This window comes from Schistocerca nitens, chromosome 3, assembly GCF_023898315.1.
Source record: "Schistocerca nitens isolate TAMUIC-IGC-003100 chromosome 3, iqSchNite1.1, whole genome shotgun sequence".
NCBI lineage: Eukaryota > Metazoa > Arthropoda > Insecta > Orthoptera > Acrididae > Schistocerca > Schistocerca nitens.
In genome coordinates, this window is record NC_064616.1 from 369835597 (window position 1) to 369862165 (window position 26569).

At 44.8% G+C, this 26569-nt stretch overlaps 1 pseudogene; it reads left to right on the top strand.

The window, feature by feature from the left end:
• Window positions 1-15488: 15488 nt before the first annotated feature.
• Window positions 15489-15606, top strand: LOC126250150 (5S ribosomal RNA; annotated as a pseudogene).
• Window positions 15607-26569: the final 10963 nt, after the last annotated feature.

Below are 26569 nucleotides of genomic sequence, written 5' to 3' on the forward strand. Positions count from 1 at the left end.
GGCCAAACTTTGGCCATGTCACAGAATAAAACTAATGCAGAATAAAGACGCATAATCATAAGATTATGTCTGTCAATACTAAAAACAATAAGTAAAATGTAGACGGAGCTACGCCGGGCCAGGAATAAGGGTCACACGTAAGCAACAAGCTCCGTGGCAAAAATGGTTCAAATGGCTCTGAGCACTATGGGACTTAACTTCTGAGGTCATCAGTCCCCCAGAACTGAGAACTACTTAAACCTAACTAACCTAAGGACATCACACACATCCATGCCCGAGGCAGGATTAGAACCTGCGATCGTAGCGGTCGCGCGGTTCCAGACTGTAGTGCCTAAAACCGCTCGGCCACCCCGACCGGCTAGCTCCGTGGGGAGACTCGGCCAACGGCCAAGCGCTAGGATCAAGCTGTCTCAAAATTACTTAGCGCAACGTAAATTGTAAACAAAATGTGACAGGAAACAGTCCTGCAAATGGACCAATGCCTACCTATGGTACAGTACATTAAACAATTTTCCTAAGAACTAGCTACTAAGTCAGAGCAAGACAATTTACATTCAAATATTATAATAAGAGGGCGAAACCCCACAATAGTATCAATCAAATTAGTATGGGAGACACAGGCGTACGAAGCATGAAATACTGTATCTTGAACATAAAAGAGGCAAATTAAAAAACACCTTTGCAGCTAGAGTCATTACCAGTATAATACAAAATATATGGAGACGCAATGTACAGACGCACTATAATAAAGGGGCAAAGCGGATAGGAAACAGCATCGGCCATTCGAAGAGGACCGTGGGTCAACTCCACTGCAGTAAAGGCTGAAATCCTTCGAAATAATTTCTATTGTTTAGTTGCAGCTGATCATTAAGTAAATTTTCTCTATCAATAATAAGATGTTTAAAAATTTGCAATTCTTCAAGGGTGTCTAACTTACATACATTGACTTCATTATGAAAAAGTTCTGCATCTTTTAGAGGCTTGGGAGCATGGGCCATTTGAACAAGACGTTCAGCAAATGTAGATACTCGTGTTCCATCACCGCTTTTAGTCGGCAGATGCTCTTTAAACCGAACAGACAGGGCCCTTTTCCTGTCTGGCCAATGTAATAACAGGGACATTCAGCACAAGTGATCTTGTATACAACCGACAGGGATGATTTATCAGTACCTTTATCAAGAGAACCGACTAAATGACGTTGTCGGAATAGGTTGCTTTTCGAAAAATGTTGAAATCTATTTTGTTGCCAATAATGAGTAGAGTCAGATCGAGATAGTCTAAGGTCCTATCAGCTGTCTCATTTTCTTGCGTGAACCTGATTTTTTCATGGAGGTTATTGAAAGTGGTAAATAACAGTTCTAGGCATTCATGGGAACCTTCGAACACAAACAGCAAGTCATCTACATATCTCGCATAGAAAATTATATTTTTTGCCAGGTCGTGATAATTCCGAAAAAGCATTACTCCATTGGGTTTATAAAAATCTGTGACACGATATCAGCTAACGGGATGCCCATAGCTAGACCACAGGGTTGCGAATATAATTTATTACTAAAAGAGAAGTCATGTAGAAGATGTGCACGATGGGTGCGCATATTGTCATCCACGAAGACGAATGCCTCGTCTATATGCTGCCGATATGGTTGCACTATCGGTAGGAGGATTGCATTCACGTATCTTACAGCCGTTACGGCGTCTTCGATGACCACCAGCGTACGTCGACTCCACATAATGCCATCCCAAAACAGCAGGGAACCTCCATAATGCTGCACTCGCTGGACAGTGTGTCTGTGTTCAGCCTGACCGTGTTGCCTCCAAACACGTCTCCGACAATTATCTGGTTGAAGGCATATGCGACACGCATCGGTGAAGAGAACATGATGCCAATCCTGAGCTGTCCATTCGGCATATTGTTGGGCCCATCTGTACCGCGCTGCATGGTGTCGTGGCTGCAAAGATGGACCTCGCCATGGATGTCGGGAGTGAAGATGCGCATCATGCAGCTTATTGCGCACAGTTTGAGACGTAACGTGACGTCCTGTGGCTGCACGAAAAGCATTATTCAACATGGTGCCGTGGCTGTCAGCGTTCCTCCCAGCCATAATCCAAAGGTAGCGGTCATCCGCAGCAGTAGTAGCTCTTGGGTGGCCTGAACGAGGCATGTCATCGACAGTTCCTCTCTCTCTGTATCTCCTCCATGTCCGAACAACATTTCTTTGGTTCACTCCGAGACGCCTGGACACTTACCCTGGTCGGGAGCCCTTCCTGGCACAAAGTAACAATGCGGACGCGGTCGAACCGCGGTATAGACCGTTTAGGCATGGTTGAACTACAGACAACATGAGCTGTGTACTATCTTCCTGGTGCAATGTCTGGAACTGATCGTCTGTCGGACGCTCTCCGTCTAATAGGCGCTGCTCATGCATGGTTGTTTCCATCTTTCGGCGGGTTTAGTGATCTCCGAACAGTCAAACGGACTGTGTCTGTGATACAATATCCACAGTCAGTGTCTATCTTCAGAAGTTCTGGGAACCCGGGTGAAGCAAAACTTTTTTTTATGTGTATATATTGCGCATGACAAACTCGAGGTTTGTGGCCAACAGCATCGCTGTCCCGGATTGCGTAAAGTGGACTTTTTAAACTGGGGGATCTATGTCGGGGTGGAATTGATTAGATCTACAGTGTACATCCAAGCCACTGATGTTTGTTTTGCAGTACAACATGGCTGGCTGCAGGGGCAGTCACGAGGAGTCGGTGAGCGATGTAACAGATTAGCTCAGCTTGTGACGGGCTGTTAGGCACAAAGAGTGCACCGACTTGTCTGCTGTTGTCGGCGGAAGCAGGGGCTAGCCAAGTGAGCAGTTTGCTGGGTGAGTGGGGATAGAAGCGGACGTAGGTGTATTGCGTGAGAGAAGATTGGCTGGCTCTGAGCACTATGGGACTTAACATCTTAGGTCATCAGTCCCCTAGAACTTAGAACTACTTAAACCTAACTAACCTAAGAACATCACACACATCCATGCCCGAGGCAGGATTCGAACCTGCGACCGTAGCAGTCCCGCGGTTCTGGACTGCAGCGCCTAGAACCGCACGGCCACCGCGGCCGGCGAGAGAAGATTAAAAATGACAAGTGTCGCTTGACATATTGATAACACCCGAATTCTTACCACTCTAATCATCCCCGGATGCCCTCCATGTCATGGGGTGGTCCACTCTGGCCTACACGGTCGTAAACGACTGGGGATGCGGCCGCGGCGGTAGTTTTCATCGATCTCTGAGCGTTGGCGCTGGTGGCGTATGAGGTAATTGGCTACCTAACTGAACCGGTATCCACTCACTGGAGGCAAGAGGAAAAAAAATTCAGTAGGTTTCGGAAACCGTGTGGTTGCATGATCGAATCCCGAGAGATACTGAAATCCTGGTATCCACCAGTAGGAGGCAAGGAAAAATTGTCCCACACAAAGGGTATCGATTTAATTGATTAGTCAGTCAACCTGTTAGAGGCAGGGGATATTTACAAAACATCCACAACTGGGGGTTTACCAAGTAAACAATAATTCGTTTGCGGTTCGATCCCACCGGCAGTGGCATGTTACAGGAAGAGAGAGAGAGAGAAAGCAGGTGTTTCGATAGGAATTTCTCGGGTATCAAGTAGCAAAGGGTTGCTGTCACCTGATGCTTCTGTTCAGGTATTAGCGCGACATCAGGTCTGTTAGCCGTGGGGCCTGAGCGGTCACCTGTTGTATACTGGCGCATAGCGTGGCCACCGACAAACTCATTGCTTTGTGGGACCTAGATCGGCCTGCGCATGCTGTGGCATGAGCCGGTCTGTGTGCAGGCCACCGGATGGGGGCATTGGACGACCATGCTTCACTATTTTTAACAGTGTAATTACGTGTGCTGTCTGTTTCATGACGGTATTCCTCGTGAAAATAGAATAAAAAAGCGATGGATTTAATTACTTATTTTCAAGGTATTTTACAAGACTTGCATCGTCCCAAACAGCACAGAATGATGAGCAAGAGAGATCTAGCCCCTGTAAGATAAATCGGTTATAAATAAACAATATACCCTTTGTTATGTAACTGAATTTCCTGTCGTGGGATACTTCCTCTCTAGCGCTGAACTGCCAGTTTCTGGGTGGAAGGGGAGGGGGGGAGTGGGAGGAGTGGGGAATTTACTAGAGGGGGAGGGGCTACGTAATTGATCAATCTAATTAATTAGTCAATCAAACTGATAGAGTGGCAAGGGGCTATTCCAATAACTCTGGCCTGAAAGTGTACCTGTATCAGTGATGGGGAGGGGTAGGGTTGGTGGTACCCAGAGGGGTTGGGAGTAGGAAGGGGGGAATGGTTGGAATAGTTTTGTCAGAAGGACAGATTATCGCCAGTGGGTCATAATTCACTTAGAAGAACAATTGATTAAGGACCTGCCAATGAAAAGAGAACAGTAGGTTTGCCCCTGAATGTACACTCGGCCCTCATGTAGGCAACCCACAATAACAAAACGCCATGATGACTTTTTTGCTCTACTACTAGTGGTGTCTATTCTTCAGACATGTCTGAAAGAAAATACACCATTTTGATCCAGCAGCCACTATGAATAAAGAAACAAGGGAACTGAAGACTTTAGCTGCCAGTGGGCATTGATTTATATAAATTGGACAAGTTGAAAATATTTAATGGCCCAGGACTCGAGTCTAGGTCTCCTGCTTAATAGGAAAATGCGCTGATCACTACGCCATCCGGACATAGGGGCTTTAAGCATATTACAGTAGTCCCTGCAGTTGTGGTGATCACTGTGTCTGGATGGAGTAGAGATCAGTGAATCTGCCTATTAAGCAGGAGACCTAAATTCAAGTCCTGGTCCTGCTCAAATGTTCAACTCGCCCCACTGATATAAATCAATGCCCACTGGCAGCTAATGTCTTTAATTTTGTGGTGTCTTGATAATAAAATTGTTAGGTACCTAAATAAATGCAATGCATATACTCCAGTGACCAATAGGCCGAAACTTTTATGTTCACTGATAGCTTTTGTGAAGGATAAAATTACGGTCAGTGCTACAGTCAAGGTCATGCACCACAACTACACACGCGGCAGCTTCAGCATCCGATTTAGAGCGCAGCAGCCGACGACGCAGAGCAATAGCTTTCCTTATTCAGTAGTGCTGAATATACTTGGTGCATTTAAACGATATTAACTGATGCAACAAACAGTTATAAGACAAACTGGTCACGAAAGAGCGCTTTTATAATAACTGTTAAATAAAAATCTTGAAACGATCGTAGGCAAATTGTCGCTTCTTAAAAGTACAGATTGATGTGACGTAAATCGTGAGGATTCAGTCACGGTAGGCAATCGAAAACATTTTTCTACGGAGAAACTGACCATCTTGTGTCACAGTTGGATACATTTAATTACAGTTATAGCGATGACTTTTGAAATAATAGACAATTTACTTAATTTGTTTCCATCTGTCTCGTTTTCATTTGACTACCCTCATACGTTCTCTATATAAGGAAAAATGACAGAGGACTCTCATTCAGAAATCATATTTGAATGTTGGTTGTTTGTCAGAAGATCATGCGACATCCCATAGGAGACAAAGAATTGTCTAATAGCACATGCTGGAATACGACAGTGGCAGGACCGTGACCAGTCGAGAGTGCGGTTCATCATTAAATGATACTGCTACTAGCACCGGTTGATCTCCCATAACTATAATGTGAACATGAATTCGATGGGTTCAGGAGGATCATACTCGGTGTCATACAGGATCTGAGGGGCCCACCGCTCTAGCACCTCAGAGAATAGACACAGTGTTTGCTCGACCATGCAGGATCGTACTGTCCTGTCAAGAATCTTGAGTCACGATTCGTGTACAGCAAAAAAAGAAAAAAAAGTGCTACACACACACACACACACACACACACACACACACAGAGGGAGAGAGAGAGAGAAATCCCAAACACACTTCCAGCTGTTGATAATAACATTCAACAGCTGGCAACAACATCCAAAACATCATGAAGTAAATGAGTGTTTATTCGATAAATCTGTGCAAATGAAATTGTGATTGCCAATAAAGAGAATAACGGATATAAAACCAAAACAAGAACACATGCAGAGCAGTATCTTCGAAATTCGTAAATATAAATGTAAACTGTACTACGTCATAATAAAATCAGGTATTACGAGAACTGTTTATAATCTCAATGTACAATGTCAACTATGTAAAGCACAATATTCTAAATAAAAACGTGCATAAATTTAAGGCCGCTAATGATGTCTCTCAAATAGTAAGTGTGAAAAGAGTATGGCACGAAAAATTATTTTCATTCAGGCGTAATAATGCGAACTCAAAGTAATAATTATCAACATGATATTGCACCCACTTGAGGACGACAAGAAAACAGCCATGTCTAGCATTCCCTGTCAACAAGTACAACAAGATCTAGAAAATATACCGGAAGCTCTGTAAGACGGTACACCACATAAAATTCAATCAAAGTCGCTAGAAGAACAACTCAGTTCCAAGTAACATAAACGTATACATTAAAAACAGTTGTACACCCGCACAAAAGTCGAAACTATACGCAGAAACGTTTTGGTTCGTAAATGAAATTAAGAGGCTATATTCGAAAACATAGTCACTGAACATGATACTGTGTGAGACTGTGTTGGATGTAGCACTTCACGTAGGAAATTCCAAAATCCTCATAACATTGGTAAAGAAATTGCATGTACACAACAGTGAGACATATACAAAACAAGCATAAGAGAAAATAACGAGACTTACCACAAGAAAAACACTAACATATAATTAAATTCAGAATGAGAAGTCACACGAACCTCAACACACATTTCACCCCTTTAGTAAACCTCACAGCTAAAGAAATGCATTAAAGCAAAAACTGCTATTAGAGAAAGGTCTAAAATACTGTACCAACAGCAGATTGAAAAGCGAATACATACTTTGTGGTTATAATTAAACAGATAGAGTTCCGAGTGCTACTTGCAGCGTATGTTATAACCACTGTAGGACGCTGTAACATCGTAGGTATGTTCAGTGATCGGTGCGATCGCGGTAAATACTGAAAAAAATAACAGGTTTACTTTCTGCCACCAGGTGAAAATACAACGCCGATAGCAGTCAGAATGCGAAATGTTTTTCCTGTTTCGACGTCAGTTCGCTGTTTCTCACTTGGCGACGTGTCTTATTTCTTTTGTTAAGTGACTGTTGGTGTAAATGGTTAAGAAGGTTGAAGTTTCTTATTCGAAACACAACGGCGCTGCTGGTATATTTGTTTTATCATGCTGCGCTGCATTGCGGGAATGACGCCAACAGAAAAAGCTGCGAAGAGGTCCCATGTCAATAAAAGGGCTAAAGAACAGGATCAAGAAATGTGCAGAACAGGTGAATTAGGTGGTGCAGCAGGGGAGGAAGGCGGCTCATTCCCATGGCAGTTGTTGTTGAAGTTGCTGCAGTTATTCGACGCGCAAGTGGCCGAAGTGGCGTCAAATAAAAGAGTTGCACCAGGCGACCGGCCTACCCGACGGGAGGCCCTAGTCGCACATTTCATTTCATTTTTGCTGCAGCTATAGCCGCCCACGCAGCACATGCCTCAAATTCTGCAGCCAGTGCTCGGGATGTGTCACCGGAATTATCTCGTCCCTGGTCAACAGTTTAAAAGAATTTGGGACGCTTTTTGCAATGGTATGCCTACAAGTTTGAGAGTGTGCACCTAAGGAAACCGCAAGATAGGCTACAACGCCATGGCTTTGCCCTCCGGTTTTGGAATACATGGACAAAGATGACATGTAGCCGGGGAATATTCTGAAGATGGACGTGGCACATTTTATCCTGCACAGTGCTGTGAGTGCACAGAACTGTTGCATATGTGGTTTAGCTCCACCACATGTTGTGCAGGAACATCCACTGCACTTAGCTTGTATTACTGTGTGGTATAGGTTCACAAGCTACTTCATTCCCGGTCCATTTCTCTTCGAGGAGATGACACGTCGCTGGCCTATTAGAAGTACAGTGACACCTTCATGATGTACGGACCTCCTTGTGCAACACCTGATCCAACTTTGCCAGAAGGCAACTATGTCCATACTACTATTTTCATGCAAGATGGGGCGACGCCGCACGTCACTTGCCACGTGAAAGATTTGTTTTGATAAATTTTCGGCAACAACTGCATCATCTATACGCGGTTTCAAGATGTCTGGCCTTCCATACTTCTAGTTTTTGGGATATCTGAAAGATCGTGTCAATCAGGTATGTATCCTGACTCTTGCTGATGTGAAGGATTGTGTACGATGACATATTGCTCTGATTACACTGGACATGTTGCGAGCAATTTTCGACCATGCTATGTCACGGATGGAGCACATTGCTGAGTCGGGAGACCATACTGAACTCATGTTGTAACTTGTGACGATATACTAATAAATGTTCCAGAATCACCGTTATCGTGTATCTGATCGTTCCTCTCCTTTTGATGCATCCATATCACATTATAGCTGCTTACAGAGCTATATTTTCACCTGGTGGTAGAAAGTGAAACTGTTATTTGTTTCAGCATACTCCACAAGAGTACTGATTAATGAACGTACCTATGATCAGTCGGAATCCTGCGACGTATACGGCTATAACCACCTGGTATAAAATCTCATACTAGAAACTGAACACATCCACACACATTAATAACAACAAAACAGTAGAGAAACAAACACAGGAATGACAAGAGAATTAGTGAAAAAAGAAATAAAGAGCGTAATAGAATAAACACAGTAGAAACATAATAAAAGCAACCACACAGAAGCAGCCACAATAGAGTCATTGAAACAGAAGTATTATAGTAACTCAGGCAGACAAAGGAAATCTAACAGTACTCATGGACAAAGAACAATACATCAGAAAAACCAAGAAATACATAAATACCAAGACAAACAAAATGCCAACACCATAAAAACACTGAAGACAGACACAAACCTACGATTCCAGGCAAATGTGAAAAAGACACAACATTCATTATTCACTCACTGATAAACAGGAATACTGCATAGTACTGACGAAACCACAACGTCTGGAACTCTGCAACCAACCAAAAATACATAAACACAACATACTCGTCAGAGGTCTGCAAATAGGGTGTTTCACTCGACAGTGGCGTGCGGGATTATGAAAGCTGGGAGAGGGCGGGCTGGCGCCCTGGGGAGGGGAGAGGTCGGCCGGTCTGTCGCGCTCGCCACTTTTTTGCTATGAACACTGTAGCGGCTCTGTATGTCCGTAGGCTGATGTTACTCTCCCCAGCTTATGGAACTACCTTAAGATCAATTTAGTTATGCTGTAGACGTATATTATTGCATGGTAGCGTCTAATCGCGACGTTATTTGGCCCATAAGAGAGAAGAAAGGTTACCGTGGAAAAAAAAAGTAAACAGTTAAAAATTTCAAAGAAAAGCTAAGAAACTACCAAATTTTGAAATGATGGCCTTCTTGGAATGAAAAATAGTACATTACTGTTTTTTATGACGTCATCTGCTTTATTGGTTCAAATTGGTATATGTGAATGTTACCACTTAAAAATCAGAAATCTAAAGAAAAGTCTCCTAACTATACTTTGTTAGCATTGTGATTGCTGTGAACTGGTAGAATGTCATCGACTCTTTTCGGATCAAGCATGATTTGTTCTTTCACTAACAGCATTTGAGGCTAGTACATAAAACACTGTTTTCGCTAAAATAACTAGACTGTTATAAAGACTATTGTTACGTTTCCACCACTTAGCGGGTTGGCCTCATCACCATTCGCGTTAAATACAGGTCAGCCTAATCGGCTGATTGAGAATCAGGTGGCCCAAAGTCCAGCCACTCCGAAAACATGGCCTCATCACCATTCGCGTTAAATACAGGTCAGCCTAATCGGCTGATTGAGAATCAGGTGGCCCAAAGTCCAGCCACTCCGAAAACATGGGCTTCCATTTTTTTGGCTGCTGAGCGCTGCTGTTTAGGGTATTTGCTAGTAATTTTTGCGGGTCCGTTCCTTTACCCTTCTTATGTACAGGAGTGACCTGCTCTTTTTTTACCGTCGCTTGGAACTTTTCGCTAGGCGAGAGATTCGCAATAAATGCAAGCTAAGTAAGGGGCCAATGCCGTAGAATTACACTTTGTAAAAACCGAATTGGGATTCCATCAGGACTGGTGACTTATTTGCTGTCAATTTTTTCAGTTATTTGTCTTCACAAGGGATTCCTATTACTATGTAGTCCATACGGAAGTCTGTGCAATGGTCAAAGGACGGTGTGTTTGTACAATTCTCCTGCCTGAAAGATTTCTTAAACGTGAAATTTAAAACTTCGCTTTCGTTTCGCTATCTTCTACTGCTACATAGGACTGGTCAACGAGTGACAGGATGGAAGCCTTAGGCCCTCTTAGTGGTTTTACATAGGACCAGAATTTTCTCGGTTTCTAGGCCAGATCTTTTGTTATGGTATGATGATGGTAGCTGTCCTATGCTTCGCGTATGGATCTTTTTACAGACGCATGAATCTCTACTAAATTTTGCCTGTCGTCATTTGCGCGTTCTCTTTTGAACCGTGCGTGCACCAGCCTTTGCTTCTCATCATTTTGCTAATTTCTTTGTTAAATCACAGTGGGTATTTCTTCTTTAATCCACTTACATGGCATATATTTCACCATAGAACGATTTAAAATCAGTTCAAAGTTTCCCAGTAACTCCGTTACGTCCATCATACTGGAACTAAATGGTGTCCACTCATTTTTTTAAACTGAGCGAGATGATACACACTGGAGCCACATTCGGGAGGACGACAGTTCAAACCCGCGTCCAACCATCCTGTTTCAGATTTTCCGTGATTTCCCTAAATCGCTTCAGACAAATGCCGGGGTGGTTCCTTTGAAAGGACACGGCAGACTTCCTTCCCCATTCTTCCCAAATCCAAAGGGACCGATGACCTCGCTGTTTGGTCCCCTCCCCAAAGTCAACCAACAATCAACAACAATAATTTATAAATGAGATGTTAACAACTGATTATCTGCTGTTTCTAGCGGAAACTCTCCTACACCTCATGACTGATTTATTTACTTTAGTAACCATAGTCTCGATGATATTATGATCACTAATCCCCACCTCTATACTGACGCTGTTGATTAGTTCAGGCCTATTTGTAGCTACAAGAGCTGAAATTGCCTGTGGGCTGCCAAACTAGCTGCTCAAGACAGTTTTCGGTAAACGCGTTCAAAAGTAATTTGCAACGCTGTCCGTCCGTACCCCATGCAGTGAATCTATAGACGTCCCAGTGTATAATTGGTAGCTTACAGTCGCCTCCACCTAGCATTGCATGATCTGGCTATTTACATGCTACTGACCGTAGATTTTCTTTGAATGACTCTAAGACCGTCACAGCGGAATCGGGTGGTCGGTAAAAACATTCTACAATGAACTTTATTTCATCTAGACCTCTTACAAGCCACCAAATAAGTTCATTGTCATACTCAATTTCAACATCAACAGCAAGAATATTTTTGTCAACTGCACTGAGCACTCCCTCTCCCATAACGTCTAATGTGTTTCCAGTATACGTTCCGTGACTCGCTAAGTACCTCAGACCTTTCTACTTCGAGTTTCAGCCAGCTCTCTGTTCCAAGAATAATCTGAACTCAAGAACTTTCCTGGACGGCAGCAAATTTGGGAACTTTGTTACGAATACTTCGACAATTTACTGATAAAATCTTGACAATCGAAGAGTCTTTACGCTGAAAGCGGTCTGTTTTCGCTATCTGTGTATTGTCTGGCGAGTGTGCATCAAACTACCACCTAGCCTAAGAAGACGGTATATGTACTTCACAAGTACTCTGCTACTCGACTAGCTGCTTCCTTTGTGTAGTGCTCACCTGACCTGCCGAGGGGAGTCCTACAATTCGCGACTCAGTAACGCACGTCAAGTAATCTGCAGCGAAGACTGTCAGAGAGTCGACGAAGACCTCCCTCCACTCAGGTCCAAACCGTAGGACCCCTATCTGCTCTGGGGACAATACTGCGAACTGCGTGCTCTACTCTCACCCTACTCGCAGGGCCAGCAGCCTTCACCACTTCCGCCATCCACCTGTATATTCTGAAATGGCCTCAGAACACATGCGACAGGCGTCGCCGGTGCCGAAGTGAGGCACAATTTGCAGACCACTGCACTCTGTGTGTTCCATAACTGCAGGGAGGGCCGCCTTCACGTCTGGGATGGGGCCACCAGGTAGACATACCGAGTCCACATTGGCTTTCTTCCAGTCCTGAAAGGTATCTCCGTAAGCTGCTCCACAACTTGCCCAATATTATAGCACCCAATAAATATCAAATCTCTCCCCACTTGTGCCTGCTTGGAACTTGCTGAAGGAGCAGCCGCCTGTTCACTCATAGGGCGAATAGGCGAGGCCAGACAGCCAGTCTGCACGTTGGCACTCCGTCTCGAGTGACGCAGATGAGTTACCACCCGCCACTCACCCTGCTGAGAAGGCGGATCCACCACGACGGATACACTAGGAGGGACCTCGGCAGCAGAGCACGTGGGTGAAACAAGCAACGCCAGAGGTGCCGCAAGCGATGATCCAGATTATTAACACCACTACACCGCAAGGTTCAAATGGTTCCAATGGCTCTGAGCACTATGGGACTTAACATCTGAGGTCATCAGTCCCCTAGAACTTAGCACTACTTAAAACTAACTAAACTAAGGATATCACACACATCCATGCCCGAGGCAAGATTCGAACCTGCTACTGTAGCGGTTGCGCGGTTCCAGACTGAAGCGCCTAGAACCGCTCGGCCACAGCGGCCGGCACAGCGCAAGACAGCAAGCTGAGGCGGCTGACCGTAGCCAAAAGCGCATTCAGCTGTTTGCGAACTGCAGCCAGCTCCTCCTGCGTCTGCACACAGCATGTACACACCCTGCCCATCCTAGCGAGACTAACTGAAGAAGTAAACCTTAACCCTTTGTTGCCTGACGGTACTTAAAAGTACCAGTAAGTTTTGACTCTCATTATTTTCTCGTGGTGCAGTTTCGTGATCTGAGAGCCTGTCGGTACGTAACAGTAACTCTGCTCTACTGTTTCATAGATGTTATTGTGCAATACATAGACCTCTCTGGCGGTCAGAGCTTGAAATTGTTTATCGCGCGCTGCTGTGAAAACTGAAGGTTGTGTGTGCTTGTTTCCATGGCGTTGCCTGAATTTGTGCGCAATTTGTTGAAACTTCCGTTGAGTTTTCCATTGTACGTACTTACATTCTTTGTTTTTTTATAATAGTTTGAAGCATTATGTTACAAGTGAATGAGATAAAGTGGAAAATATAAGGCGGACTTATTAGTACCGTCAGGTTGTGCGAACACTTTATTGTAGCAACAATGCATTACCTCTCAGTAGTTGTTCTGTCCACTTTTTCTCACACAGAAATCTGTAAACACATTTGCCTGTGGAACAATTGGAACAAACAGGAAAGGTTTGCCAGGGAATTTACCTAAAGAAAAATGTCTAAATCAAATCACAAAGAGTCATCTTTAGACCTAACAGTATTTCAATGGTGGGAAAATAAAGTAGTGTATTTTGCGTCAAACTTCCATGGCACTGAACAGAGCGTAGTGACAAGAAAACAGAAAGATGGAACTGGTATGACTATACCATGTCCAGTTATTGTATGTGATTACAATAAAAACATGGGTGGTGTGGATCATGCAGACAGATTACGTTCAACTTATGGTCTTAACAAGCGATCAAAGAAATGGTGGCACCGTCTCTTCTGGGGAGCAATACAAATTGCTTTTGTCAATGCTTACGTCATTTTCAGTGATCTACATGGGGCACTGCCACTGCTGGAATTCAGGCGTGCTGTGGCACTAGGGCTTATGAATGAACAGCAAGTGCCAAATCTCAAAAAGAGAAACTCTGGTAAAGATGAAATAACTCTCCCAAAGAGAGGGAAGGATAACTTTTCTGTTCCGAAGGATGTACGTCTTGGCAACCGAGGAAACCATTTTGTAGTGTTCAGTTGTAAAAGAGGACGATGCGAATTGTGTGCGAAAAATAAAATTCAGTCGAGACCACATTCACAATGTAGTACATGTAAAGTGTATTTGTGCTGCAATGAGAAAAAGAACTGTTTCCTACAATTTCATGAGGTATCACTAAATATGTGATATGTATATACTGTCAAAAATGTATAGCTAAGTTACTATGTATTGTGAAGTTGCTCTAGAATAAATTTATGCGAAATTTAAAAAAAAATCAGAATTATCATATTTATGTTAGTTAATTTTCTAATGTAAAAATATTTAATATTTATGTGGAATAAAGTACAAGTTATAAAAATTGTAGCATTTTTCTGCGCATGTTGTGATTCTGTCCATGGAGTCTGACGGTACTTCTGAGTACCAGGAGAGAAAAAAGTTGTGAAAAATAAAATAAAATTTTACAAAAAATCCTACCGTCATTTGAGGCCACAATAGCATAAATTCTGCAAAGAAAATGTTAAAAAGTAAATTTTTTCTTATGTCAGGAAACAAAGGGTTAAAAGCAGACAGAAACCTAGGTGTGCATCATGCTACCCTCGTGACGTGTCACAAATAGATGCTGATGCCTTAATGGGCTGTTTAGTTGGCTGTTCAGAAGAAATGAAAACTGCTCTGTAGAATTCCTGAATTGGCTCTTGCAGTTAGAAAAATGCGAGATTAAAACTCTTAAATAGAAAAACGCGTGAAATTTAAGATATGTACTATTCGGAAACTATAGGAAAAGCTAAATACTCGTACGTCAGTTGCCGCGCCGGAGATGTCACAGGTAACAGCGGGGGCTTGAGTGACTGGTTTAATAGGATTAAACGGACGGACGAATGTCTTCAAAACAAATAAGTGAGCATCTACTGCGCTACAGACTGACTGAATTTACACTTACTGTTACAAAACGCGAGACTAAATCTTGCATTCGCTGCTGTTTTTGTTCGCCTGTCGATTCCGAAACATCAGCTGCTTCTCTGACAGTGATTCAGTGATCGTTCATAACTTTTTTCCATGATTTCATTGGTTGAAAATATGCTGGAGGATCAAGGGCACTCATCAGCTTGGACATCTTCACGGCCGTCTTCAGGACGCTTATACCATCCTTGAAGCCTGTTTTCCTCATAGGAAGCTGATGAAAAGCAATATTTAACATCTATAGTACCTTGCTGCACTTCATTCAGTTTTTACAGCACAATTTAACAAAAGTTTTCTGATATGTTTTTATTAAGAAATGAATACGAATCAATACTACCGAAAACCATGCAACGTATTTGACAGCTGAAAACATTATACGAATTTTTTTTTCGACGTGTTACCAAAACAATGAGAAAATCGTGTGAATCGGACTGATACAACACACAAAATTACACCGTTTCCCGTTACTTTTTAAATACATCTCGTACATATCAAGGAGAGCCAACGGCCTTGCCGCAGTGGTAACACCGGTTCCCGTCGGATCACCGAAGTTAAGCGCTGTCGGGCTGGGCTAGCACTTGGATGGGTTATCATCCGGTCTGCCGAGCGCTGTTGGCAAGCGGGGTGCACTCAGCCCTTGGGAGGCAAACTGAGGAGCTGCTTGATTCAGAAGTAACGGCTCCCGTCTCGGAAACTGATATACGGCCGGCAGAGCGGTGTGCTGACCACATGCCCCTCCATATCCGCATCCAGTGACGCCTGTGGGCTGAGGATGACACGGCGGCCGGTCAGTACCGTTGGGCCTTCATGGCCCGTTCGGGAGGAGTTTAGTTAACATATCAAGGAGAAGCAGTTAGAAAGCCTAACTGCTTCAAGAAACATGTACAAGTGTCTGTTGGTGAAACTAAGGTATTATTCTCACTGCTCGTTTCTGTTAAATCAGTGCTTTCTTTCTAACAAGGGAACCTCCCCATCGCACCCCCCCCCCCCAGATTTAGTTATAAGTTGGCACATTGGATAGGCCTTGAAAAACTGAACACAGATCAATTGAGAAAACAGGAAGAAGTTGTGTGGAACTGTGAAAAAATAGGCAAAATATACAAACTGAGTAGTTCATGGGAAGATACGCAACATCAAGGACATTGGGAAGGCAGGAACGCCGTGGTCTCGTGGTAACGTGAGCAGCTGCGGAACGAAAAGTCCTTGGTCCAAATCTTCCATCGAGTGAAAAGTTTAATTTCTTATTTTCAGTTTATGTGACCAACTCTTATGTTTTCATCACTGTTTTGGGAGTGATTATCACATCCACAAGAAAATCTAAATCGGGCAAGGTAGAAGAATCTTATTACCCATTCGCCAAGTGTACAAGTTAGGTGGGTCGACAACATATTCCTGTCATGTGACGCATATGCCGTCACCAGTGTCGTATAGAATATATCAGATGTGTTTTCCTGTGGAGGAATCGGTTGACCTATGACCTTGCGATCAAATGTTTTCGGTTCCCATTGGAGAGGCACGTCCTTTCGTCTACTAATCGCACGGTTTTACGATGCGGTCGCAAAACACAGACACTAAACTTATTACAGCGAACAGAGACGTCAATGAACGAACGGACAGATAAAAACTATCCAAAAATAAAGAAAGTAAAATTTTCACTCGAGGGAAGACTTGAACCAAGAACCTCTCGTTCTGCAGCTGCTCACGCTACCACGGGACCACAGCTCTCCTGAACTCAAATTGTCCATGATGTTACCTATGTGGCCCATGGACTACTCAGTTCGTATATTTTGCTTATTTTTTCATAGTTCCACACAACTTCCTGTTTTCTCAATTGATCTGTGTTCAGTTTATCAAGGCCTATCCACTGTGCCAACTTATAACTAAATCTGAGGGGGGTGCGATGGGGAGGTTCCCTTGTAAGTGAAGAGGTGCAACAGCAGCACTACAGTACTTAGGTCATGAGATAAAGTCAGGGTGTGCACCCCCTCCAATCTCATTTGATTGCAATCCGTGATCTGCTTCTTCCTCGCAATGTGTCTGAACTGCAGTCATTATTAGGCAAAATGACATACTACATTCGGTTCATACCGAATGCCGCTCAGATCGCGGCTCCGTTGCATCGCTTGCGTCGCAGAAATGTACAGTTTGTGTTTACTAAAGACTGTCAAGACGCATTTCAGAAACTTTGCTTAGTGACAGATGTTTAGTACATTTCTACCCCGCCAAGCCAGCAGTTTTGCTAGTCGACACTTCTTCCTACGGAATCGGCGCTTTGCTTTCGCACAGGACTGGTGCACAAGACAGATCTATTGATGTTTCCTCCAAGTTGTTAATGCAAACTCAGTGAAATTATTCGGAAATAGAGAAAGAGCTCTCGCTATTGTGTATGGTGAGACAAAATTCCATCACTATTTGTATGGTCGCAAGTTCTATTTAGTGGCAGATCACAAGCCGCTGCAATCCTTGTTCCATCCGTCAACGCCGGTTCCTACACTCACTGCTCAAAAATTGCAACGCTGGGCTTTGTTGCTTTCGCAGTATCAATATGAAATTGTGTACAGACCTACGGCAAAGTATGGCATGCCGTATCTCGCCTTCCGATTGGCTCAGACTCTGATTCTGATGCATCTGCCGCATATTGTTGTCAAATCGATGCGCATGACTCTGAATTAATGGAAAATTTTCCCTTGCACTGCAGAAAAATAGCACAGGCCACGGAAGCCGACTCAGATCTCATGATTTTGTTGCAATACATTGGCACGTCTTGGCCTCGTTCATTGAACAGTATCCAGAACTCAATTGTGAGCCGATATTTTACATGACGGCATAACCTTTCGGTTCAACAGGGTGTGATTCTAGTTCAAAATGACAGTGGAAAATCACGTGTACTTATTCCCACAGTGTTGCAAAAGGATGTGTGGCCTTTGCTCCACCAAGAACATTCGGGGATTGTTCACACTAAACAGTTAGGGCGACGGCCCTGTACTTGTCAGGGCCTGGACGCCCACATTGTACAGATGACGTCGCAGTGTCTCCCATGTGCGGAGAACCAATCAGCTCCGCCACAAGAATTCGTAGCTTGGCCTAAGACTCAGTCGCCATGGCAACGGGTGCACATTGACTTTTGTAACACTTGTTTTCCTCCATATTTTGCATAGAAGGTTTGTCAGAAGTAATTGTGTCGAGCAAAGGTCCACAGTTCACTTCACGTGATTTTGAACAGTTTTTAAATGCAATGGCATTCGTCATCTAACAAGAGCTCCGTTTCACCCTCAGTCCAACGGAAAAGCAGACTGCTTCGTACGCCCTTTCAAGGAACAGATGGCCAAGCTCCGCACCACCCACACACGGGAACATGCGCTGCAACTCTTTCTCGTCACCTATCGCTCCCACCCACGAGACGGACCATCACTGGCGGAACTTCTGCATGGCCGCCGCCGTCGGACGCTACTGTACTTGCTACACCCACCATAGCATCCGGCGACGCCAATGCCGCTTTGCGCCGCTTGATCTTTTCAGGGCTTATGGAAACCGTGGACACTGAGAAAGATCATGGAACGCATTGGCTCTTCTATGTATTTAATTGCCGATCCTGACGGTTTGCAGCGCCGCCACCAGAACCAGTTTCGTGCGTGTCATTTGCCCTTGATTGTGCTGCTTTTCTTCCCCCAGATTGACGGTCTCACGGGACCGCGCGGTCTTCGCAGCCGCCCGATGGTGCCAGGAGGAGCGGATGGACGATGGCCCTCTCCCCCGCCGACCGCGCTCGCCGACCCCGTGGACATGTACCCGCCATCGCCGTCGCCGTCATCGCCCCAGGACACACGCTCAGGCCTGGACGTGTGCCCTGGCAGCAGTTTTCCGGAGAATGTTCTTGCTGCCTCGCAAGCCAGATGGCGAGGTACGGTCGGCTGCCTCCCCCCCCCCCCCCCCCCCTGTTGTCGTTTGCAGCTTCACTACACAACAACGGTGCGGCATTTCGGGGGGAGCAATGTGGTGGCGAAAGCTGCTGAAAGCACTCTAGGCGGTAAAGAGGTTGCGAAAAGACCGATAATAGACACCGGAGGAAGCAAGCCTATCAGAAGAGAGGCCAATGACGAACTCGCAAGAAACGCGCCGCCAACGGCCTCTCTACCGCCAGTATTTAGATCGTCGCCGTGTACCACTGCCCAGTCAGTCATCCAGTGAGTCAACGAGTGAAGTCTTCAATCGCAGCCCAGTCACTTGCAGTCGCAGACTGTCGAAGGCGCAATCAGAGTCTCTGCCTCAGGCAGCAATAGCGACCAGAGTAGTGTGCATAGCGGCACTTGTACTTCACCAGCAGAGGGGCTAACGTGGACTATTACGGAAGAGCTTGTACCACACCAACCGGCTTAAAGATAAGTAATTTCTTATTCTTATGAATAAAGAACCCTGTTAATATATGTGTGCTGTTGTCTTGTAGCAAGAGAACACCGGCCACCAAACAACATCCTCTCCTTGCTTCCCGTGGTACAAGCCTACAGTGAAAACGAGACGACATAGAAGTGGGGACTCACCGAAACGAACCCCAAAGGGAGCTGAAAACAGTGTTACGTTAAAAGTAGCTTATGTGCTACTTTTAAATGTCTAAACGTAAAAATTTTCCTGCACAATCAAATTTGCAAGACTAAGTTATTAACAATCACATCAATTGTTTCGAAGGAAAAAGTTTGCATTTTCATCGAAAATGTAATGTAGTATCAAATTAGTCAGTTCTTAGTTGTAAAAACCCCCAAAATTCTGTCGATTACAGCGCCATTTACCACGAATGTTTCTGGCAAATCTTAGGCAATGTTTGGCGTCGAATCCGAAACTGCACTAAAAATTTAGGAGTTTCCATTTGAAAATAAAAATTTGACTCTCCCATGGGGAATGACGGCGGGGGTGGGGATAGAACGTGGCCAGTTTTAAGACAGATGTCCCCATTGACATAAAGGGTATAAGTGCAGATATTTCTATTGATGACTGGGGATGTACTGAACAACATTACATCAGTGTTTACTTCATTTGCAGACTAATTATTATAGATATTATACCCGTTACATCATGTATAACAGATAAGATGGTGGGTCATCTCGTCCAAAAGCAGCCCTCTTCAATGCATCGCGGCATGTTGGATAGGTGTTTTTCTCTGGAGAACGTGCTGGCCATTCTAATTTAGTGATTTCGATATAATGAAGGAACGCATTCACAAGATGTGCACGATGAGCGCGAGAATTGCTGTCCATTAAGACGAATCCCCCTCCGAAATGCTGTCGATGTGGTTGCGCTATCCGTCGGAGGATGTCATCCCTGTATCCTATAGACCTTTGATTGCCTTCAGTGACCAGCAGTAGCGTACGTTGGCCCCACGTAATGCCACCCCCATAACAGCAGGGAACCACCACCTCGCTGCACTCGCTGGACAGTGTGTTTAAGACCTTCAGACTGATACGACTGCCTCCAAAAACGTCTGCGACGATTGTTTGGTTGGAGGCTTATGCGAGTCTCTTCTGTGAATAGAACTTGACGGCAGTGCTGCATGGTGACGAGGTGTCAAAGTTGGTCGTCGCCATGTACTCTGGGAGTGAAGCTGCACATCATTAAGCCTATTTCGTACAGTTTGAGTCGAATCACGACGTCCTGTGGCTGCACGAAAATCATTATTCAGCATGGTGGTGTTCCTCTCATAGTTCCTCCGAGCTGAAATCCGAAAGCAGCGGTTATGAGTTGCAGTAGTAGCCTTTGGGTCGCCTGAGCAAAGCAAGTGATATAGTTCCTATATCTCTGTACCTCCTCCATGCCCGTACATCACTTTGGTTCACGCTGAGACGTCTGGAAGTTTTCCTTGATGAGAACTGTTCCTGCAAAATGTAACAACCTGGATACGATAAAACTTCGGAATGTGGTGGAACTTCAGACAACGCAAGTACTGTACTTTTTTCCTGGTGTTATGACTGGAACTGATCGTCTGTTTTACCCATTCCGTCGCATAGGCACTGCTTGTGTATGGTTGTTTACATGTTAGTGTGGTTTGAGTGACATCCACGAACAATCTATGGGACTGTGTTACTGATGCAATATACACGTCCAGCGTCAGTGTACAGGAGCGCTGGGAACCGAGGTGATGCAACACTTTCTTTGACATAATGTGTGTGTGTGCTTTTCGAAACAACGTTGTCGAACATTTCAGTAAATATATTTTAATATACTTACACACACACACACACACACACACACACACACACACACACACACACACACACACATACCCACACACGATTCTGGGGACAGTACAAGAAAACAGTATTCGAGGACGACATTTCTCTGAATAGAGATTAAATATTATTATAAATTTGTAGCAGTGTTTGAAATATTACAGAAATTAACGATGCGCTATACAACTCACTATTAGCATATAAATGAAAGTTACCATGACAAAAAGAACACACAGAATGATGCACTTGACTTATTACTATACTGGGTGAAGAAAAATTGTCACGAAATTTTAATCCTGGGTAGCCGATGCCAGTATGAACCAAAAGTACTAATGTTGTGTAGGTCGACAACGCACCATTTTTAAACTACGGAAACTTTGTGACAAGCGCTCGGATTGGCCGTGGTATTACCCTTTTGCTGTTCGTCGGTTAACGGGCAGCGCTATGGTTGTCGGTTCACACATACAAACGTCCCTCACCCCGTCACTGCCCCAACGTGGTACACACACTTGTCGAATAGGCCTTGCTGTTCGTCTCCACCTCACGTCAAGGCATTCACACGAAAGCTTCGCTTCGAAACACACACACGTCACCTGCGATTTAGTCATACAGAAAGCATGGCGGCACAGTATTCGTCTGAAGAACGAGATATGGTGTTTATGGACCAGCCGACGGTAATGCACATGAGGCTCGACGGTTGTATGAGGAACGGTACCCAGAAAGACGCCACCCACAATCGCAAACGTGTACAGCAACTCACCGGCGACTTGCCGAAACAGGCTCGTGAGAGGGATATGGTGATGCTGGAAGACCTCGAACACGACGGGATGCTGCATCTGAAGAGATTGTTCTCGAGCGCTTCAAGGAAGCACCTACGACAAGTACTCGAGCGGTTGGACACGACATGGGGGTCACTCATCGATTAGTCTGGGAGGTTTTGAGGGATGACGGCCAGCATCTATTTAGTTTCCACCCTGTCCAAGACCTAAACCCTGTGGTGGACTATAAACACAGGCTAGGGTTTTGCCGATGGTTTCTGCGACGTGTTGCACGAGATACCGACTTCTCCACCATTGTGTTGTTTACCGACGAATGCGTCTCCCATTGTGGTGGCCTTTACAACACTCGAAACGTACATTACTGATTACTGAACAATGGGAAATCATCACGTCACGTACGTCCTTGGATACCAGGAACGATTTTCGCTCAACATTTGCGCAGGCATTGTAGGTGACCATGTGATTGGTTCGGTCCGTCTACCTCCTCGACTTACCAGGGCAAATTACCTTCACTTTTTGCAAGAAACTCTACCAGGACTGCTGGAAGATGTTCCCCTGGACATACGGCTTCGCATGTGGTTGCAACATGATGTGGCTCCCGCACATAACAGGCGTGCTGAGCGCGGATATTTAAATGAACTGTTCGACGGCGTATAATGGCAGAAGTGCTCGTAGGACATGGTCCCCGCGATCACCAGACCTCATGCTACCGGACTTTTCCCTGTGGGTATTCTTCACGATTCTAGTTCACCCACCCGGACGCGAACCACCTAAAAGCGAAGAGGACTTAATGGCTCGCATTCAACACGCCGACAATCACACCAGGCCAATGCCAGGAATTTTTGAAAGAGTCCGTCAAAACACCGTTCGACATTACCAAGGTTGTGCCGAGTCAGAGGGTCGCCAGTTCGAGCACCTGCTTTAAGTAAACAATGTCCTAGCTACAAAAGAGGCCCTTTTCAGGGCCGACACAATTTGTGAAAGACTTCCTGTACGCGAATTAACAGCTGTTGACAGGTTTGTTCCTGATACGTCTTATCATGAAACTACAATGGTTGTGTCGGGACCCCGCAGATGCGCCCCCGGAGTGGAAGGCCGGCGCCGGCCGGGGTGGCCGAGCGGTTCTAGGCGCTACAGTCTGGAACCGCGCGACCGCTACGGTCGGAGGTTCGAATCCTGCCTCGGGCATGGATGTGTGTGATGTACTTAGGTTATTTAGGTTTAAGTAGTTCTAAGTTATAGGGGACTGATGACCTCAGAAGTTAAGTCCCATTGTGCCCAGAGCAATTTGGAAGGCTGCCGCGCTGCCACCGAGCGTGCGGGCTTGGATCATCGCGATCACCGGCAGGCAAAGCATTCGCAGTTATATGTTGTCCAGAGCATCCGACAACAGGGCAAACCCGCGGCCAATCGGAGAGCGTGGCGCCAAGTTTCCGTAGTTTAAAAATTGTGCGTTGTCGACCTACACAACATTAGTAATTTTGGTTCCTACTGGCATCAGCTGTCCAGAGTTAAAATTTCGTGACACAATTTTTCTCCACCCTGTATATTAGTAGTCCCGTTCAATTAATGTTGTACATAGCATCCCACCTCATGCAACCATAGAGACTGCTTTCAAATGCCTGCTCGCAGCTGCGCGAGTTAAAAATCAGCCGGGCATCGTTTAACGACACCTACGAGTAAAGCGACAATGCTATGTCGTGGGTTTTCGAAACTTTAAGTGGTTCCTGCGAGACGATGGTCCGCCAGCTAAGTGTTTCTAGGTGATCGTAAACAATACTACGTTTCACTAATAGTGGATATAATCAGTGTAGTGTAGGTTATTTTACGTGCATCCTCCATCAACGTCAGTTTGTAAAGAGGCTTCCTCTTAATTTTTTTGTTTTAACTCGGTAATAGTAGTAGTAACTCGTGGAACAAGCACCTGTCTAATAGCTTTTGTAATGGAAATTAATCGTTTTTGATGGAACTTGAAATGGATATCTAACAGACATTGGTGTCATTAAAGTATACATTTCAAACGCAAATACAAAAAATAAGGTTCAGATGGCTCTAAGCACTGTGGGACTTAAACCTAACTAACCTAAGGACATCACACACATCCATTCCCGAGGCAAGATTCGAACCTGCGACCGTAGCAGCAGCGCGGTTCCGGACTGAAGCGCCTAGAACCGCTCGGCTACAGCGGCCGGCTAGCTATTAGATTAATAGAATTATGTGCTATCCGTGAATTAGGCGCTTTAATTAACATTTTCTAGAGCCTTTTGAGAAGGAAGTGTACGTAGATGATACTAGGGGTCAAAAGAGATAAATTGACTTATTTTGATAAAACACAGATTCAGAAAGCACATCGACGACTGCAACAATTACCCGGGTGTGGACACTGATAGCGATCATAATCTAGTACTTATAAAATGGCACTTGAAATTCATGAAATTCAGTAAATTAAAGATAAATGAGCTGAAATTTCGGAAAATCGACAAAAAGCAAAAACCAATAACACAGAGAGCCCAGGAAGAACATGTGACATACACTGAAGAGCCAAAGAAACTGGTATACCTGCCTAATATCGTGTGGGGCCCCGCGAGCACGTAGAAGCGACGCGACACGACGTGTCATGGACTCGACTAATGCCTGGAGTATTGCTCGAGATAACTGACACCATGAATCCTACGGGGCTGTCCATAAATCCGTAAGAGTACGAGGGGGTAGAGATCTCTTCTGAACATCACGTTGCAAGGCATCTCAAATATTCTCAATAATGTTCATGTCTGGGGTGTTTGGTGGCCAGCGGAAGTGTTTTAACTGAGAAGAGTGTTCCTGAAGCCACTCTGTCCTAATTCTGTACGTGTGGGGGTGTCGTATTGTCCTGCCGTCGGAATGCACACTGGACATGAATGGATGTAGGTAATCAGACAGAATGCTTACGCAGGTGTCACCTGTCAGAGTTGTATCTGGATGTATCAGGCGTCCCATGTCACACCAAATGCACACGCCCCACACCATTACAGAGCCTCCACCAACTTAAACAGTCCCCTGCTGACATGCAGGGTCCATGGATTCATGAGGTTGTCTCCGTATCCGTAAGTGGTTAGCACACTGGACTCGCATTCGGGTGGACGACAGTTCAATCCCGCGTCCGGCCATCCTGATTTAGGTTTTCCGTGATTTCCCTTTATCGCTCCAGGCAAATGTCGGGATGGTTCCTTTGAAAGGGCACGGCCGACTTCCTTTCCCGTCCTTCCCTACGCCGGTGAGACCGATGACCTCGCTGTTTGGTCTCTTCCCCCAAACAACCAACCAACCGTACCCGCACACGTCCATCCGACCGATACAATTTGAAACGGCTCCGAAAGCCCATATCGATGATGTTTCGTTGAATGGTTCGCATGCTGACACTTGTTGATAGCCCAGCATTGAAATCTGCAGAAATTTGCGGAATGGTTGTACTTGTGTCACGTTGAACGATTCTGTTCTATCGTCGTTGGCCCCGTCCTCGCAGGATCTTTTTCCGGCCGCAGCGATGTCGGAGATTTGATGTTTTACAAGATTCCTGATATTCACGGTACACTCGTGAAACGGTCGTACCGGAAAATCCCCACTTTATCGCTACATCGGAGATGCTGTGTCCCATCGCTCGTGGGCCGACTATAATACCACGTTCAAACTTAGTTAAATCTTGATAACCTTCTATTGTAGCAGCAGTAACCGATCTAACAACTGCGCCAGACACTTGTCTTATATAGGCGTTGCCGATCGCAGCGCCGTGTTCTGCCTGTTTACATATCTCTGTATTTGAATACGCATGCCTGTACCAGTTTATTTGGCGCTGCAATCTAAGACGTCAGCTGAAGCTCATGTACTGTTACACAGCTGGCCGGCATAATGGTAAGACTGCTGGACGCACATCCTAGAAGTGGTGGTTAAAACACCCGTATGGCCAGCCATAGCCAGTTTTTCCATGTTTTCCATAAATCTCTTAAGAAAAATGCCGGTACAATGCCTTCCTTCGCCATCCTTCATCAATGTGAACTTTTGCTCTGCGTTTAATGATCTAGTCGTGGACGGGACGTTAAACCGTAGACTCCCTTTTTTCTCTCGTGTGTTGCTATCCACGGTATAAATACTCCTCGCTAATTTTCTGCAATGCACAGCGTGGTGACTATTCTTGTAGTGTTCTCTGAGGATACTGATTTAGGCAGATACACTGGGGCAGTCGGAAGCAGCATAGCTATGGGGGCACCGCTGTAGCACTGAGTACTGCTGCAACCACCAAACTAGCGGCTCGGCAAGTGGCGACAGCGACGCAGGGGTGGATACAGGGTTCAGTTACGAGCTAGGGGATTTCAGTCCCCCCCGTAAATAACATGCCGTCTCCCCTACTTTTAATCTGTCACAATTACTTACGGTTTTACCAACAATAACAATAAAATAAATTAAATGTTTTTATATAATAATAATTTTTTTACACCATTTCTTAGTGCATCACTTTATCATAAGAAGTGGCAATTCAAGGAAATTGAGCATCTGAAAAGAATTCGTCTGAAAATTTGAGAAGTAAATGTATAATTTAACTACAACAGC